Here is a 19,360-nt window from a genome sequence, read left to right as displayed (position 1 = left end):
AAAAATATGTCAAATGGTGCAGTGTAGCACGGAACAGAAAAATTTCAAACTAAATATGTAAATCAAACAAATTTTATACCTTTGGTATACACGTACTATTCATTAATGCTTAAATAACACCTAAATAAGCAAGTACATCTTTAATCCGCCGACAAATGCCAGAGAATGAAACAAGTCTCTTGGCAATTTGAATAATTTTGGTTTTTTGCTTGATATAAACAGGTGGAGCCGCGATTCTAAACAGTTACCAATTTTAGTAATGAAGACAACAAAATGATTTGATTGCCCATTGTCAATCATATATTTGGTTGTTTTAACTCAATATTTTATCATCCACCAACAAAATAAATTATTAGAAACTATAAAATATTTAGTAAAGATAATCACGCGTTTAGTAGCACGGATAAAATCAAATTGATTACCTGTAGAATTTAATAAAACGCGCCGATTGTCACCTCAAACGTCAAAATCGGTTAATTAGATCAAAAGCTATCGGTGTTGAAAAGTCAAAAAAATAACATTTTATGTTGTTTTTTCTAGAGAAATCATAATCAGGAGACACGGTAGTATCTCGCGCCAAGTACACGTTCAAATCAAACACATGTATATGTGTGAAGTGTCATGGCGCGAGCCTGCCGTGTCTCTATACCGTAGACCGAACGGTATTTAGCTCCAATTTTTAAAAACTTTTCTAAAAAACAAAATTTTTAGATATAATGTACTAAAACGTGTCTAAAATCATATAAACTTTTCCTCTTTATGGTCTCTTTTGATCATCATATAATGTCATCTAACTTGTTCTTTAGTTTAAATCATATTATCAACAAAAATTTGAAAAAACACAGTTTTTAATATTTTTCTCGGATATTTTATCGTATATTATTGCTCTGACATGACTCAAAACTTATTTAAATCTTGATTTTGATCACTGACAGTGATTTCTGCCTCAATACGTTTATTTTATTGAACATAATCAGGAATTAAAATTTAGAAACCGTTCTTTATTAATGATTTTCGATTCTTAAATTTTCAAACTTTAGCATAGAAAGTAACTTGATAGAGCTTGAAAAGCTCATAAAAAATCAAGTGCATGCAATAGGATTTTCGAGCTCGAGGAGGGGGCTAATCGACACCCAGATTTTTTTTTTCATTTTTAGACTTGAGCTAAGCTTTTTTAATAAATTCCTTAGAAAAAAAAAATAGTTTAACTTTAGGTCACAAAATTTTCGAATTCCTAAAGCTCAAAGGGCGCATAATTAAAGACATAGGTCCTTTTAGCTTTTGGAAATCTATGTTTGATTTTCAAGCGTAGAAAATGTTTACTAATCAATTGGCGATGAAAAAAAAATTAATGCGCCTTCTTAGCTTTGCAGAGCTAAAAGGGCCCATACACTGGTATGCGCCCTTTTACTTTTTGGCACACGATAATAGATTACATAAAATTAATCGAGAGACATTACTATGAAGGGTAAAAGAGGTAAAAGATACATCTACCCCCATTGGCGCTACGCACATACAGACTCGAGCTCGACAATTGCTATAACACGGTTGTCATCCTGAGCTTTTGGCAGCCGTGACGCTCATAAGCATTACAACGCTGGCATCGATAATTTAATATTTTTTAAGTAATTATCGAAATTTAAATTTACTGGGTATGGGTTGCAATTTAAATCTGGTCACAAGTATCTGCAGTAAGACACGTAGAAAAAGATACTAGCACCTATCGATTTTGAGAGCAGACTTGCTCAAGAATTTTAAAAAATTGTTATATGGGCCGATGAAAAAATCATTTTATGTCACGCAAACTCTTAGTGCTAAGCTCTTACGATCATCCTTTGCGCATAATAACCATTTGCTATCTACTTCCAAGATAACTTTCAGTCTGTCGCCTTCGTTAAAAGATAAGTGACCATTATCTGACGGAAGCCGATGAGTTAGAGTGCGTACTTTTCTGAAATAACATTTTTTGAAATCACATTAATTATATTTTAGTCGTAAACAATTTAATTTACTTTACTGGATATTTTGATTGAGTATTAGCTTCTGAAGCAGATGGAGTATTTGGTCTTGGAAGAGATGTTGAAACAATTCTGCGCTGAAATCAATTTTTTTTTTTTAGAGGTAAAATTTATAAGGTAGTGATGAACTCGGGCGCGTTAAATGTGTTCTTGGAGTGACATTATGATCTTGGTCAACACGACTAGTGCGTCTAGATGATTCTTTAAGTTTTGAATCTGTTGGTTTTTTCGGCAAAATTTTATTTGATGCACTGGGAATTGATTTTTTAACAGGTATACCAGTAACAGTTTTATTTTTCGTACCAGATAGACTATTTGTTGGTTGTTTTATTGGTGATGTCAATAGCCGAGGAATTTTAGATTTAGTAACACCAGTAGGAGTCCTAAGTGGTGATGATGGTAAAGTGTTGTATTATTAGTTTCTCTACCACGTGTGTCATCTTTACCAACCATTGATTCCCATTTTTCTTGTAATCATTTAAATTTCAATCCACCTGCACCAGTATAATCTTGATTTTCATCACCATCATCATCATCATTATCATCAGCGTTTTTAGCAGTTGATGTTCTGGTTATATTTTTACGATTACTAGCACGATTTAACGGCGAATACTCTAAGCTATCAGTATAATCTTCAGAATCATCACAAGTTAATTTATCCAATACAGGAAACATTCTAGATCCAATATATCGGCTTCGCCTCGGCCAACAATTACATGCGATCTGAGACATTTCTTACTTTACTTCCCTAGTTGTGTAATATACTATTTCTACCTGGGTAGGCAACGGCGATGGGAGTAGTTCGGGGTTCTCGCCACTAGACGGCGCCTACCACTTGTAGTGTCCCTGGTAAGAAATTTATTTCAGAAGTTATATATTCCAGTCATACGACAGTTCATTCAAATATAAAATTAGAACAGAATAAAAGTTAGAGATACTACAAATATAATCTTCTAATCGTGATAACTAAAATAATTGTTCACTTGATCACAAATGTATAGTTTACTTGACTTATGCACTAGATTTGTATCAATTGTACACTCATGCCATAAATTGAAGGAACAGAAAAATTTTAGACATTTTTTAGTGGTTCTTGCAAAGCTGTTATTTTGTGGAAAATAATCGTATCGAGATTTAAAAAAATCATTTTGTAGCTCGAAATCTCTAGTTTCGACGCATTTTAATTAAATTTTTTTTAGACCTTCAGCCATTGCGCAAACATGAAAAATACTGCGAGACAAAAATTTTCTAAATTTTTTCTTTTCTTTGAGAGAGTCCGCGGGCTGCGGAAAAATTTTTTTAGCTCAACCAATGCATAGGTCGCTTAGCAAATTTAATCAGCTTTAATTTGTATTTTTTTTTTTTAGATTCGTACGACAACTTGTCACTGAGATATCAGCCTTCAAACGAAAAATAATCCTTTTGGGTTTGATCATCGATATTTCAGGTACCAATGATCACACATTAAACTTGAGGGCGGCGTTAAAAACTTGAATAAATTCCCTACAAGACCCTTTCATCATGATTTATGAAAAAAATTTTTTTTTATCCTTTGAACATCCATATGAAGTGAGTACAAAAAAGGGACTTTTTTGGTTTTTCAGTAAATCAATTGCTACTTCGTAAATATCGATAAAAAAAATAATGTTGCCAGGTACTTTTCAAGCTTAATGTACCTCCAATAACCCTGCAAATTTTTAAATTGATCTTAGAACTATTTTTCGGGGTGGATTGATCAAAGTTTTGCAAAACAATTAAAGGAACAAGTTTTGTTCCTTTAATTGAGTAATCGTAATCAAAATGAAAAAATTTTGCGTTAGTTACTCACTAAATGCAAGGAAAAGACACAAAAAAAAAAATTTCCGAAAACTGTAAAAAAAAAAATTTCGATCACAAAAAAACAAGTTGCAATTTTTTTTTTTTCTCCGATTTTTTTTGACATTTTTTTTTCGAATCATTGTGTAGAAATTATGATTAAAAAGTTGAAGCGTTATTGCACTATAATTTTATAGTTAAATTAACTCAATTTTTCTCTGAGTGTACGACCAATTTTACCACTTTGAGGACTAAAATGGAATAACATAATCTGGATCAAAAATCTCATTCGACGTTTTCTCTCCCCTCCCTTTTCTACCTAAAATTTTTCAAACTCCGAAGTATAATTTTTCATTCGATGAGGATTTTGAGGTCTTACTTATAATTTAAAATCGATAAATTACTCGCATTTAGACCTCATAACTGCCCTGTTTTGACAAAACGACGGTTCTCGAGATACGCTGTTTTGTCGTAACAAAGCTAAAAAGGTTTATTTAGTGTCACTTAATAATAGGGTATCATCAAAATTTTACTAATTTAATTAATTATGCCAATAATATTGATCAAATGTGCGTATAAAAGAAATGAAAAAAAAAGTATATTTTCACAGCGTTTTGTCAAAACAATTTCGTCTATTTATCAAAATAAGCATTAGTTTGTTACAATACAAAAAACGTATCTCGAGTTACAACGTTTTGTCATAACAGAAATTAATTTTTCTGTTAAATTGTACTCAAATTCTGTTGAAACTTTAAACGCTATTTTCTCGAAACTATAATTTTTGAGATACGTCGTTTTGTCATGACAGGGCAGCATAGTTCTCATTGAGGATTTTGAGTACTGAAACAGAGTTACTTTCTGGGCGGCAAATAAAACATCAAAGGAATTGAGGCTTTTGAGGACTAAATTAAAATTTGTTTTTTGACAGTATTTTGAATTCATAAATTTTTACTACGCTGCATACTTGGCGCACTTTTTTTACAAACGAAATCTGTTTTTCGGCTGATTCAATTTTCAGTTAAAATTACATAATTATTTTAACGATCGTTTTTTTAATGCGCATTGTCATGATTAAATTAAAAAAATTTCAAAACAATGTTTTATCCAATTTTATATGTATGTATATATTTATATATGTAAGAACAGTGATTGAGATTGATACTATCGCGCGTGCGCGTGGCTTTCAAGAAAGATAAAGCGAGGTCAATGGAAAGTGGCATAATCGCGGATGTGGATCGCCCAAGGAGAGCAGAAGAGATCCTTTACCTTTCTTATGTAACTATTCACTTGATGCGTCTTCTCGTGCTTACAAGATTTAATTTATAGAATAGTATCAACGAACTTCTTTACCTGCTAACAAATATAATAATTTTCAACCCCTCAATTCTGCCTTCGGCACCTGTTATTTTTTTTCTGTATTTCTGTGGACAATAAAATCAGACTAAAAAAATCTAGTCAACCCAAAAAAGAAAAAAAATTTAAGGAAGTCTGGTATCCATTGAAGCTTAAAATGAACTTGACCTTGAGACAAAGTTACGAATATTTTATAAAACCGATCAACCATTACTATTATAGATGTAAATTTTAAAATATCATCATTGTACCGTAATGTAATAAAAATATATCCATCATTAAATTTTTATAGTCGAAGATTTTTTGAACCTATTCAAGTGTCAAAAAATAAAAAATAAATTATTGCCGCATATAACGACGTCTGCCAAATCCACGGGACATTATTGTCCGAGGTCATTCAACGCAAGTTGAATGTACTTTCAAGATAGTCTATATATGTATTATACATCATTTCTATTTGCAAGTATCAATTACAAAAAAACTACACTACACTTATAGAAGAAAAAAAATTTCATTACTATCAAATTTTTTGACAACTTTCTAAGAAAATTTTAATTACAAAAACTAAAAATTATCTAAAAAAAAAAATAAGTGGATAAAAGCCTTGAGAGATTGCACTTGATCCTGAAAAAATATATACAAACTATTTAATATGAACAATTAAAAATGTAATTGTTTAACTTTTGTATGATACGCGTTATCAAAAAATAAATAAATAAAAAAAAAGGAAAAGGGAAAGATAAGATAAAGAGAAGGTGAAGCAATAAAAGACGTAGTTAAAAAAAGGGGTAATAAAATAATATAACCATAAAGAATTATGGTGAAGGATTATCCTGTTATCATTATCATCAGGAGGATTGAGAATTGAGGAAAGAAAACTAGTGAAAAGAGAGGATAACTAAACAGTAACTGCGGCATTCTTCTTCGACACGAATGAACGGTGAGGAGGGGACACGACTCTTACATTATATTAGTGTCGGGCAGCCATAAGAACTTACGAAGGAAAGAGAATGCAACGAGTCCAACGAAGATACAAGTTCATATCCAAGGAAATGTAGGACAATGTCCCGGAGTAACCTCCATCAAGGATGGACTTTTATACCCATACATACAGGTGTTGTTATATTATATATATACACCTTTCACATCAGTGATTCATTTTACATCCTAACCACTTACACAACCCAACTAGCATGTCCTCGACGTCTGATGTTATGCGGGCCTCAATCTTACCGTGAATCTAAAACTCTTAGGTCTTCCTGATTGAGAGCACCATCCTCTATCGGCCTCGTCTAATCCTCACCATGGCAAAATTTATAACTATATAGTTATATGCTAGCTAAGACTACTTTAGAACTTATAGACTATAGATGCAGGTACACGCACTTGTGTTTTTTATTTTTACTTAGCTTTTTTTTTCATAGACGAGACGTGGCCCGAGGACGTTTGCAACCGAGGTCGATGCCATCGAGTAGTCAAGACGAACAAGCTTAAGCTAAGAAGAGTAAAGAAGAGAATAAGAAAATAAAAGAGAAGAAAAAGGCTGTTTGACTATTGACTAACTTCCCGGTTTGTCTTGGAAGAGATCGAAGGTCGAATTTATTCGCTTGGCAAAGGTCGAGGGACAGAACCACCATAATCATGATCAGAATTTTAATATATCGAGTAATCAATTATTTCAATAAACTTCATCTATTTATAAGGGACTTGGAGTAGTAAAAGACATTATAAATTTACGCGTAGAGGAATCTTATAATTTGTTCTATGCGTATAAATATCACGTAGATATATATATAAGATCTTGAAGATTGAGAATCAAGAGTGTTGGATAATTTATATTTCGTGAATTCTCATTAAATTTCAAGAGCTTTGGATTTTTTTCGAGTTTGAAATTTAGAAGAAACATAATATGTTAATTGTAGCTGGTATTTTTTTATTTTTTGCAAAGATATATTTTAGACTAGAGTTTTTACGATAGTAATCTTCAGGAAGGTTAAAATTAAAAATATTTATGATGACTAAAATTGTATTCCAGTCAAAGTAATTAAGACCGTAATTCGATTTGTTACTTAATTTTTCCAATGAAAATTTTGAAAATTCAACATAAGAATTTACTGGAGTATAGTAAAAATTATTATTGTTGAAAAAACTTTTTTTTTCATTGATAAATAAAAAAAGTTTTTACAAAATAAATTGTAAAATGTATATTAGATAATTATAACTCACAACATAAAAAAAAGTTCATTAAGAAAAAAATACGGTATTATGCGGGTATTGTATTTGTATAGGAAACAGAGTTGCATGGCTGGCTGGTAATAGTTCTTGACAGCAGTGCATTCTCACCACGAAACGAAGGTCAGTTACCACAGAGTTGTGGAAGTAGTCCATGGTGAAGGTTTTATATACTTCCGCTATATTGCATTAACACTTTCAAGTGCAGATAGATAAAGTTATGAATTTATTTATAAATAATGTTAAGGATAAAAATAAACTTATTATCGTTTAAATATTTTTTTTTCTACTTAAATTAATACACATATAAGGGTGTGCAAATAGTTCGAACTTACGAATTAATATCGAATCGAATCGAACTACTCGTAAATTTTCAAATAATTCCAAAATTTTTTTCTGAATGACTTAAAAATTGTAAAATTTCTTTCAATAATTCAAATTCCTGTCAAAAGTAAATAGAGCTCAGACACGAATCTACACAGAAAAAAAAAATTTCTTGGCGCAAAAAACTTTTACTCACGTCAAGAAAATTTTTATTTGTCCTAAGAAATTTTTCGCATGAATTGAAAACGAACATTTTCTTGGGACGAGAAAAAATTTTCTTGAGTCAAGAAAAAAAATATTTGGGGCAAGAAAAAATTTTTAGTCCTAAGAAAATTTTCGTTTTCATTTAATAATGCAAAAATTTTGCGTCATTGCGTCGAAAAACTTAGTGTTAAATATTTAACACTTTTTTGTGTTGATTTAACAGAATAAAGGTTAAATATTTAACACAAAAATTTGTAACACTAAGTTTTTTGACGCAATGACACAAAATTTTTTACTGTGTAACGATATTTTACTATTAAGTCGCAAAAACAGTATTAATCCTGTGGCTGCAACAGGAATTTTTCCTGTTGCAACTGCAAGAAAATCCTGTTGCTGCAACATGGCTGCCTCCTGTTGCAGCTGCAGGAAAATCTTGTTGCTACAACATGGCTGCCTCCTGTTGCAACTGCAGGAAAATCCTGTTGCTACAACATGGCTGCCTCCTGTTGCAGCTGTAGGAAAATCTTGTTGCTGCAACATGGCTGCCTCCTGTTGCAGCTGCAGGAAAATCTTGTTGCTGCAACAGGATTTTTTTCTGTTGCTGCAACATGACTGCCTCCTGTTGCAACTGCAGGAAAATCCTGTTGCTACAACATGACTGCCTCCTGTTGCAGCTGTAGGAAAATCTTGTTGCTGCAACAGGATGTTTTCCTGTTGCTGCAACATGACTGCCTTCTGTTGCAGCAACAGTAAATTTTTTCCGTGTAGGGGAAGGGGTAGGGTAGGCAAAACGGGGTACCCCCAAAATTTTATTTAAAAAATTTCTATTTTTTAAATGTTTTTTAAACTTTCCAAAATCACTTTTATAAATATAATTGAGCATTATTTTGAATATTTTTTGTTAAACTTTTTCAAAAATCGAGTGTCAGCCGAAAAATGTTAATGGCTTTTGTTTTATGATAAAAACCAATAAAAATTTATTTTTCTTCCTTTGCATCCAATATTTGTGTAAAATTTAATTTTTCTTAATGTAAATTACTTACAAAAAAATTTAATTTATTCAATTTTATTTAATATGCAGAAATTTTTTTTCTCTACCTTTTTTTGGGGGGGTACCCAATTTCGCCCGCAAAAGTAAAAAATTTTGTTTCAACGGCAACTGAAATTTTTGTTTATTTACTTTGAATATCATTAAAAACAAGAAGATTTAGCGTATTTGAGTCCTCGAAACCTTAGTATTTTCTTGAGTACCCCGCTGTCCCCCCCTCCCCTTCCCCTAATATATATGTATATATAAATGTATGTTTGAATACAAGTATAAATTACATATTGAAAATAAATTTATTGTTTAATGAATAATGTTTGACAGCTTTAATACAGCTGTAAAACGTCCTTGACTTGTTAAAGAAGTAAGGACAGGTCTGAGCTGTTTTACTTGTCAGGATCCATAAAAGAGAAACTGGATATAGGGATGAAAGCCATATTAGTCTTTAACAACAACGTAATTCTCAATATACATAAATATACAAACATTTATGTGCTTGACTTAACTTTGAGTTCTAAATATAATTTATTCTTTAGGACTACTTGTTCTCCAGACAAACATCCTCAATATTATCTTTATTACACAACTCTCTTACGGTTGTAAATAAAAAAATAAAAAACAATGATATGCACTTTTTTATTCCCGTATTCTTAATCCGTTAACTATTGGAAGTAACGTAAAATTCAAAACGTCCGTAATTACTTTTCGTAAAAGTAATTTTGTGATTTCTGTTTATAATTTTATTTAACGCCTGTTATTATTGTTCATTTCTAATGATAAATTATGTTCATTCGTACTGGACTTCGTAACAAGATTGATGATTATCTTCTAAAGTATATTAGGAGAGAGAGGTAAATAACAAAACGGGCCTCCAGAAATTTTTTTCAAGCTTCACGTAGCCACAACATAGACGTCATGAGGTAATTTAGGCCACCCAAAATAGTGTAGATGTAAAATTAGCTATAAAAATTTTCTCAAATCATAATTAGAAGTCAATTTTATAATTACGTTTTTTGATACTTATTTTCATGACAAAATTATTTTTATTATGAAAACAAAAAATTAAATTTAAACTCAAGATTATAAACAATTGTAGGATAGTTTATAATTTTTTTAGGGAACTCATTTTACTTCACATCTAATATTTTTTTGATTATCCCCCTTCTCCCTTCCTATACTTTTCCTGATGATATTATTATTTTCATGTATATATTAGAGTGGACGTTAAAAATTAAATTTTTTCAGGCGCCCCATAAAAAGCTTCTTTTTAGTGAAAAAATAAATGGGAAATTTGGTTCTTTCTTTTTGTGAAAAGAGCACGTGCCTCAGAACTAGGGGTGTGCGAATATTCGAATTTACGAATTATTCGTCTCGAATCGAATCGAATAGTTCGAATAATCTGAATTCAAACCAAATAAAAAACTAATTATTAAATTAAAGAAGAATTCGTATTCGTCGTAATTATCAAAATTTTTGACTTCCCACTAAGAGAATTGTAAATTTTCAAAAATTCGAGAAGTTATTGGTTTCGGTCCGATTTTCGAAAATCGAATTTCTAAGAGATCTTGTAGAATGTCTGACATGGAAAATTAAAAAACATTTTGCCGTGTAGCATGTTTTATTTAATTTATGTAGAATTTTCGAATCAAAATACGAAACTTACTTTTTCATTCCGGATATGACCGGATGACACTTTTTTACAATAAAATCTTTATTATTTTAGTAATGACCCGGGTCAAAAATAAAACTTGATTCAGACTTGGTTTACCAAGTCGAAATTTGGAGCTGTTTTTCACAAGACAAACTCGACTTTCTTTTACGTAGATATGAAATACATTGAGTTTTCGCCTTGGTTTAGACTTAACTGGCTTACTTAGTCACAATTTAAGACAAAAAAGTTGAAAACAAGTCGAAATTGACTTGGTTAAGACTTATTCAACTTAAAATTTAAGACGAAAAAGTCAAGATCAAGTCGAAATTGACTTGGTTTAGACTTATTCGACTTAAATTACAAGGCGAAAAAGTAAAAACTAAGGTGAAATAATTTTTATATATTAAGGTAAAAGTAAGGCGAATAAATAACTTTTTTTCGACTTGGTTTAGCAAGTCAAAAGTAAGGTGAATGACTATTGTGCTCGAAGTAAAGACGAATAAGTTCAAACTAAGACTAAAAAATACAAATAAGTTGAAATAAGTCGAAACTAAGATGAAAAAATTCAAAAAGTTAAAAAAATTTAATTTAAGTCGAAAGTCGAGATCTTATCGAAAAATCGTCGGCAAATCGATAACTTCAAAAGAAAATAAGGCGAAGTGAGCCTGAGTCAGGTTTTATTTTTGACCCGAGGAGTTCTATGAAAACAATATTCAAATTGAGTCGAATACACCCGACCAAAACAACTTTTCCATCGAAATCGATTAATTTAAGAGCACAAGACAATTATCTGAATTATTTGAATAATTCGAATTAGTCGAATATTCGATTCAATTCGAATGATATTCGCACATCCCTACTCAGGACGATCAAAGTTCATTTTTCGATTCAGTTAAGGTTTTTTTTAAATATCTCATGAAATATGCAGATTAGAGGAAAAAGTTATACAAGTATTTTTGTAGGAAATTAAATTCTTGACAAAAAAGGTCGTGTCAATTTTTTTTATAAAATGTGTACTTACAAAGATATTTTAAAAAAACTTTTTTAGATCTTATGAATTGAGCGTCTTAAGGGTTACAAATGTTGAGAATAATATTTTTTTAAATATATAGAAACTATAACAAGTATTAATGATTGATATGTTACGAGTTACAAAATTGTTTATATTTAAGGAAAAACATTATTAACATTCGTAATCCTTTACCCGACTAGAATTTCTTCCTGATTTGCCTGAAGTACCATAAGGACCTTATTAGGTTAATGTAAGGTTTGCCTTATTAGAGCAAACCTGACAAGTTCCTTGTCAGGCCCTCGTCAGGATATCCTTATTCAAAAAAAAGATCCCATCCCTTTGAATATTTCATTTACAGGCTAAGAATTAAACAAAGTACAAAAGAATATTATATAAAAATCACGACAATCATTGCAGCATAGATTTTTTACTTCTTCATCAGTTATTCTTTAACATCATAATGAATATTATATTTACACTTTCAAGATCACATGTGAATGTCAGCGCAGTGAATAGCATCGAGGACTTTGAATTAGAAGGGTGCAGGTTCGAGTCCAGCAGTCATCGGGATTTTTTCATCAATAAAAAAAATGTTTACTTCCTCTAATTAATGCTCTCAATACAATAGATAAAATTCTCGATCGAATTATAATTCTCTTATTTTTTTTGCAATTTATTATTTTTTTTTAAATAATGACTAATAAGACAATCCTGATAAGGATTTGATGAGGATATCCTGGTAAGGACCTGATAAGGATTTTATGAGGATATCCTGGTAAGGTCCTGATAAGGCAATCCCGATAAGGACCTCATGGGTCTTAAGCGTTACATCCATATCAGGGTCCTCGTCAGGATACCCTGATCGGGACCTTATTTGAAATAAGGTTAACCCTATAAGGACCTCGTCAGGCTCTTATGAAAAATTCTAGTCGGGATAAATGCTAAATTGATAAGATCTGAAAGAGTTTTTTCAAAATATCTTTGTAAATACACATTTTATAAAAAAAATGAACATGACCTTTTTTGTCAAAAATTTAATTTCCTACAAAATTGTCTCTATAATTTTTTCCTTTAATCTGTATATTTCATGAGATATTTAAAAAAAACCTCAACTGTATCCAAAAATGAACTCCGATCGTCCTGAGGCTCGAGTTCTTTGTACTTAAAAAGAAAAAAACAAATTCCCCACTTATTTTTTCGCTAAAAAGAAGTTTTTTATGGGCATCTGAGAAAATTTAATTTTCAACGACCACCTTAATGTATATACATTTGTTTTTGTATAACAGTTCCACTTATCGCTATTTCTGAAAGGCGTGAAAATTTATATAAAACATTAATTAAAAGTTTTTTTTTTTTATAACATATATTATTCTGTAATTATTATTTTTTTTTGTTTCAGGGTGGTGATAGAACATGGGAATGTAGTTCAATGACAGCGTAGCCTTAACCCATAAGAGTCGGAGGCTTTTATTATGAATGAGAAAGTTGAACTCGCGGAACGATGAACCTTGCTTGCGTACCGCATATAATACATATATGTTTATACAGGTGTATGTACATACTATACATATCATCGTCATCTTCACCTTCATAACACGAAGACGTAAATCACGCGATGACGACTCTGCGGATGTAAGTCAATAGACATCTTTTTGGTTTCTTCATCTGTCAAGACAAAGTACCGAACTTATCAGTAACGATAGAAAAAATTTTGCGGTAAAAATGATAATTCATTTAAATTTATAAGAAATTTCAAGTGTTTACAATTCAAATTTAAAATTTATTTTTACTGTAATTTGAGACTTCAGAAATTAAACTAAAATTAAATATCAAAATCTCACTCTAATGATAATTATAAAATAGTGTGATAATGTTATAAATAAAATATAATAACTTTGTTTATTTAATTTTATATAGTTTCATCGTCAGTATTCGAGAACGTGATTGAACGAAAGTATCACGGTAAACAGTTTTGTTGTTCTGGATCCCCGGGTTCACTGCTCGCTTCCTCTTTCTCCGCTATTTTCTATACGGCTTCTTGCGTACCTGGTTTCTACATCTACAATTGATGCAAAAATTTTACTCAAAAGGCTCACTTTTTATTATTATTTCTTATTTTCTTATCATCAAACATCATCATTTGCTAATATCAATATTTAAATATATGTTTTCATAATTACATATATCTCTTTATCGAAAATATTGCGTGTCTGTCTGACAAATGATTGAGATTTCTAGATTACTCTTATTACTGATTCTATTTTTAACTAAATTTAATAGTACACAATAAAGAATATTCCGTATACGTGTTAAAAACGGTCCGTGTTAAATTTTTTGTTTTAAATATCACTGTATTACTTAAAAATTTTAAATCAATCTACTATTTAACACTTTAAAAATGTTACCTGTCACATAAATCGAAATTATTAAGTGTGACTTTAAAATTAACACAAAATTTATGTTAAAAACTTAATCGATAGTCACGGAAAAATTATTACACAATTAAAAGTGAAATTGACATTTTATAATGTCAATTTAACTTAAAAATTTTTAATATTAATAAAGTAAACTTACCATTTACGAGAAGCTGAATTTATTATACTAATCAAAAAGATTTAGTCATATTTATTTTATTCAATGTAAAAATGATTTTTTCGATAGATAAAAATTTGTAATTTTTCAAAAAAACTAATGGATTTACTATTTACATCTCCTATCAAATATTACGTGATTTTTTTTAAATTTTGACTCTAATAAAAACATTATTTACACAGTAGGGGGGGGGGGGGAGGGAGCAAAATGGGCCCCTTGAAATTTTCAAAATTTCAAAAAATATGGGGGCAAAGTGGGCCTCTCAAAATTTTCTATACGCCAATAAATTCGGACGGATAATAATAATAATAAGCTTATCGAGATTTCTTATATAATGAGGGCTAAAATAGACTACCAAAACTGTTCATTAAATATAATTTATTAAGAAAGTTTAAGGTAATAAAATTACGTTTTAAAGTTTTACCGCAGCAGACTATTAAAATGACTTTTATATTATTAAAATACAATTATTTCATAGTTATTTGCAAATATCACACGTGTAATGAATAAAAAATATCAAACCCGAAATTTTTAGAGGGCCCACTCTGCCTCCCTCTCCCCTAAAAAACGAGTCGTCAAACTGTAAAAAAAGGGTGTGTTAAAATTCTGAGTTTTTAATTTTTATTACTTTTGGGTGTCAATTTAACACACAGTATTTATTTGGTTTGAACTGTCGTAATAGATTGATTTTTTATCACACAAAAATGTTATTTTGTTCGAAAGTAACACTTTTTATATGTTACTGTTAAATCAACACATAAAATATGTTAAAAATAATCTCTACCATCACAAAAGAATTCTTAGAAAATTTTATACTTTCAACTTATACGTGTGTAAAATTTTTTAACACTCACAACATGTTAAAACAACATTTAAATAAGTACAAAATGTTCGTTTTACACACGATATGTGTTGATTTTGACGAATCCTTTTTTACTGTGATACTGTAAAAAAATAGTTCAGTGTTGAATAATAATTGTTATATCACTTTTGATAACCCCCAAATAATATATAGAGGAAGGGGGGGGGGGGTAAAAGGGGTAGGGTAGGCAAAACAGGGTACCCCTAGAATTTTATGAAAAAAAATTTTATATTTTCAGTGGTTTTTAAAAATTTCGAAATCACTCTTGTAAATATAATTGAGCATCATGTTGAATTTTTTTTGTTAAACTTTTTCAAAAATCAATTGCCAGCAGCAAAATATTAATGACTTTTGTTTTATGATAAAAACTATTAAAAGTTTATTTTTGTTCTTTTGTATTCAATAATCATGTAAAATATATTTTTTCTTCATGTAAATTACTTACAAAAAAAATCAACTTAATCAAATTCATTTAAAATCAAGAAATATTTTTTTTTACCATTTTTAGGGGGTACCCCATTTTGCCCGCAAAAATGAAAAATTTTTTTTTTTAACGGTAACTGAAAATTTTTTCTAGTTACTCTGAATATCATTAAAAAAAAAAAGTAGCGTATTTGAGTCCTCGAAAACTTGGTATTTCCTTAAGTACCTCGTTTCGCTCCTCCCTCCCCTAAATTATTTTTAGTTAATATCCACGGTAAAAAAATAAAATGTAACAGTTATCAATTTTTTTTGTATTGCCTCTGAAATTTCAAAAGTGTTCAATTTACTTATCGTTTTACCCGAATTTTGTGTTTTAATTTTAACACAAATAAGAAATAACATAGACGATTTTTACGGACCATTTCTAACACACAAATCATGTTGATTTAACACAATATTTTTTACTGCTTAGTATTTAAATCATTTTTGTTTTTTTTAATAAAAACAAAACAAAAAGTGAATTTATGATAAGAGTTAATTTCTTATGATGATGGTATATACCACTGGAACAGAGAAATTGCGTAAACTTTCATTAATTGTTATCAGCACTCAGAAATGCTGTTGATAATTTGTTTTTGAATAACACCTAACTCATTATTTAATCAATTAACATTATATATGAGTATGATTTGTGGCTATTGCTCTATTTTTTGACATTTAATGCTTTATTTTAATTAATGAAAAAGTATCAAATAAAGGTTCCATTGTAACAGTGTGACAAAAGTATCTTTGTACAATGAATTATTTTATTGGTTCTGTTGCAAATTGTTTTATTCAAATTTTCAAAGTGTCCAAAACTGGCCAAAAACGGTACTTATTCCCCAAATTGATAATTAATATCAATTATCATAGTAGACACTTTCATCAGTGATGACAACTGGAAAAGTTTTCTAAACGCAATTAGGACAAACAAATGACGTGACATTACCGTTAACTAGTGAACCAACATTGATACCGAAGCAGTATGTTCACATGACTTTTGTATTACGTCTCAAGTCTCAAGACTTGACCGGTGGCCTAATCACAAGGATATAAGAATACAAGTTACAAGTCGTGTACATGTAAACAAAGTAAATGGAAAGTCAAACCCGTTATTATTGTTCACAACGTTATACTATCATACTATCAATGTCATATTATCTATTAAAATTTAATCAATCATTTATTAATTTATCTAACCATACTTTATTTATCTAATCATCATAAATTAATTTATTATGTCATATATAAAAAATAATTTAATAAAAGCGAGCAACCTGCAGTCACTACGTGACTGCCCAAATTTCACTACTGAATTTATAAAATACGCAGAAAAAAAGGATTTCTTGCCGCAACAAAATTTTAATTTGCACCAAGAAATTTTATGCATTATCGATTAAATACAAAAATTGTCTTGAGGCGAGAAAAGATTTTTTTGGTCAAGAAATATTTCCTTGCACCGAGTAATTTTTTCTAGTTCTAAATAAATTTTTGTTTTTAATTCACAATGCAAAAAATTTCTTGGGGTAAGTCAAAATTTTTTTTAGGCGGGTAAAAATTTTTTGTGTCAATGAATCCTTTTTTTTGTATGCACACTTTTTTGGCTTTGATAAGCTTCTTAAAACCAAAAGGGAGTATAAAAATCTGTCATTTTGGAATAACCCAGAGAGGAAAGTACCACGGGCCGAGGCTTGGCCCAGACTTGGCCCAACTTTGTAGAACCTTGGACCAGGCTTGTAAGCCAGTCTTGGCCCAGCCTTGGTAGAAGCCTGGAATGATAATCTCGGGCCAAGCCTGGTTGCCAGACCTGACCCATGCTTGGTTACCAGACCTGGCCCAGGCTTCCAGGAAACGAATAAATTTAATTAAAAAACGTTTATTATTATTAACCTCGTAGAATTCATGATCATTAACGTTTTAATTATCTAAGGGAGGTAAATGATGTGATAAAAACTAGGTGGAAATTCTGCTGGACTCTGGGCGCGAACTGCTGTCCTTCTGATTACTGGGTCCGAACGGTAGCTACTGGACGAACCTACTAACGTTGAACTGGTACATTTATATGATCTACTTATATAAACCATAGGTATATCCAAACTTGGGTAATCCTACCTTGGCCCAAGTCTGGCTTGCCATTGGATGGCCAAGGCTAAGTTACCCAGTTCTGGCCCAAGCCTGGGCCAATATAGGTGTGCCAAAGCTAGGTTCCCCAGTGCTGGGCCAAGTAGGGGCCCGTTGTTCAACTCTGGCAGTTCCTGTATGGGAAGTAACGCGATATAAATAATATAGCTTGTATTTAGTGACATTCAGTCATATTTAGTGACAGAATAATTAAAGTATTAATTTATTATCTAAAGAAAATAAATGAATCATTTAATTGAGAAACCCCATAAGTCAAGAAAATAAAATTTTTCAGAAAACACAAAAAACATTTTTTTTGGAAAAACTTGACATATAAATAATAAATAAATAATTGAATACAATAATGTTAGCGTCCCTGAAACAGATTCCAACAAGAAAAATTTAATTTTTTAACTGAAACTACACGGAAAAAAATTTACTGTTGCTGCAACAGGATTTTCCTGCAGCTGCAACAGGAGATAGCCATGTTGCAGCAACAGGATTAATACTGTTGTTGCGAGTTAATAGTAAAATATTTACACAGTAAAAAATTTTGTGTCATTGCGTCAAAAAACTTAGCGTTAAAAATTTTTGTGTTAAATATTTAACACTTTTATGTGTACATTTAACATTTATTCTGTTGAATCAACATAAAAAAGTGTTAAATATGTAACACAAAAATTTTTAACACTAAGTTTTTTGACGCAATGACACAAAATTTTTTACTGTGTAAATATTTTACTATTAACTCGCAACAACAGTATTAATCCTGTTGCTGCAACATGGTTGTCTTCTGTTGCAGCTGCAGGAAAATCCTGTTGCTGCAACAGTGAATTTTTTTCCGTGTACTTAAAAAAATTATTTAAAGTTGATTGACTTATGGGGTTTCTCAACCAAACGGAAAAAAAGTCATAAAATCATTGTTTTTTTAGATGTTTCCACTCAAATCATTTATTACACTAATAAAATGAAGTATTAAATATGTATTTCGAACACTGAAACTCAGAAATCACAAAAAATTATAATTAATTAAAATATTTTAATTAGTCATATAACAGTCAACAATAAAACATCATTTGAAATTAATTTCCCAGAAAAGCGCGAATTTTAAATAAAAAAAAAAATTATTTCTGTGAAACTGAAACTGCATATGTTTATTTGAGTCATTTACTTATGGGGTTTCTCAATTAAATGAAATTGCTGTCAGTCCGTTAATTTTTTTTTTAACGCTGATTTAATGCATATTTTAATTGATTTCTATGGAGGGACATCCAAAGAACCTAAAAACGCAAAAAACCCAATTTCGTAAAAAACATGACTTATGGCGTTTCTCAAATAAACGATTCAAATACGATCGTCTTTTTCCCCGCGTAATTTAAATGTAATTCGAATAATATAGATAAATCTATTTGTCTCAATAGTTGGGAATTAAAAAGAGTTTAAACTATGAAAAGGCACAAATTCAAGTCAAGACCTATCTAATGATACCAATTTCAATAACATTAACTAATTCTATCGAATAGATACGGCGGGAACGAAATTTTCCTTATTCTTTTAATAATATAGATTATTATACATGTAATAGAGGTCTTACTTATCGAAAAAAAAACTATTTTCAAGTAATTTTCGTGATAATTTATTTGAAAAAACTTTGTTAAAATTTATAAAT

At 30.3% G+C, this 19,360-nt stretch overlaps 1 long non-coding RNA gene across 1 annotated transcript; it reads left to right on the top strand.

The window, feature by feature from the left end:
* Positions 1–3,501: 3,501 nt before the first annotated feature.
* LOC130667408 (uncharacterized) lies at positions 3,502–16,676 on the top strand. The gene is made up of 3 exons (XR_008989838.1): positions 3,502–3,587; positions 13,054–13,616; positions 16,447–16,676. It is a non-coding gene; the product is annotated as an uncharacterized LOC130667408 (long non-coding RNA).
* Positions 16,677–19,360: the final 2,684 nt, after the last annotated feature.

This window comes from Microplitis mediator, chromosome 5 (assembly GCF_029852145.1).
Source record: "Microplitis mediator isolate UGA2020A chromosome 5, iyMicMedi2.1, whole genome shotgun sequence".
In the NCBI taxonomy this organism is placed as follows: Eukaryota; Metazoa; Arthropoda; class Insecta; order Hymenoptera; family Braconidae; genus Microplitis; species Microplitis mediator.
This window is presented reverse-complemented; position numbering and strand designations above follow the sequence as displayed.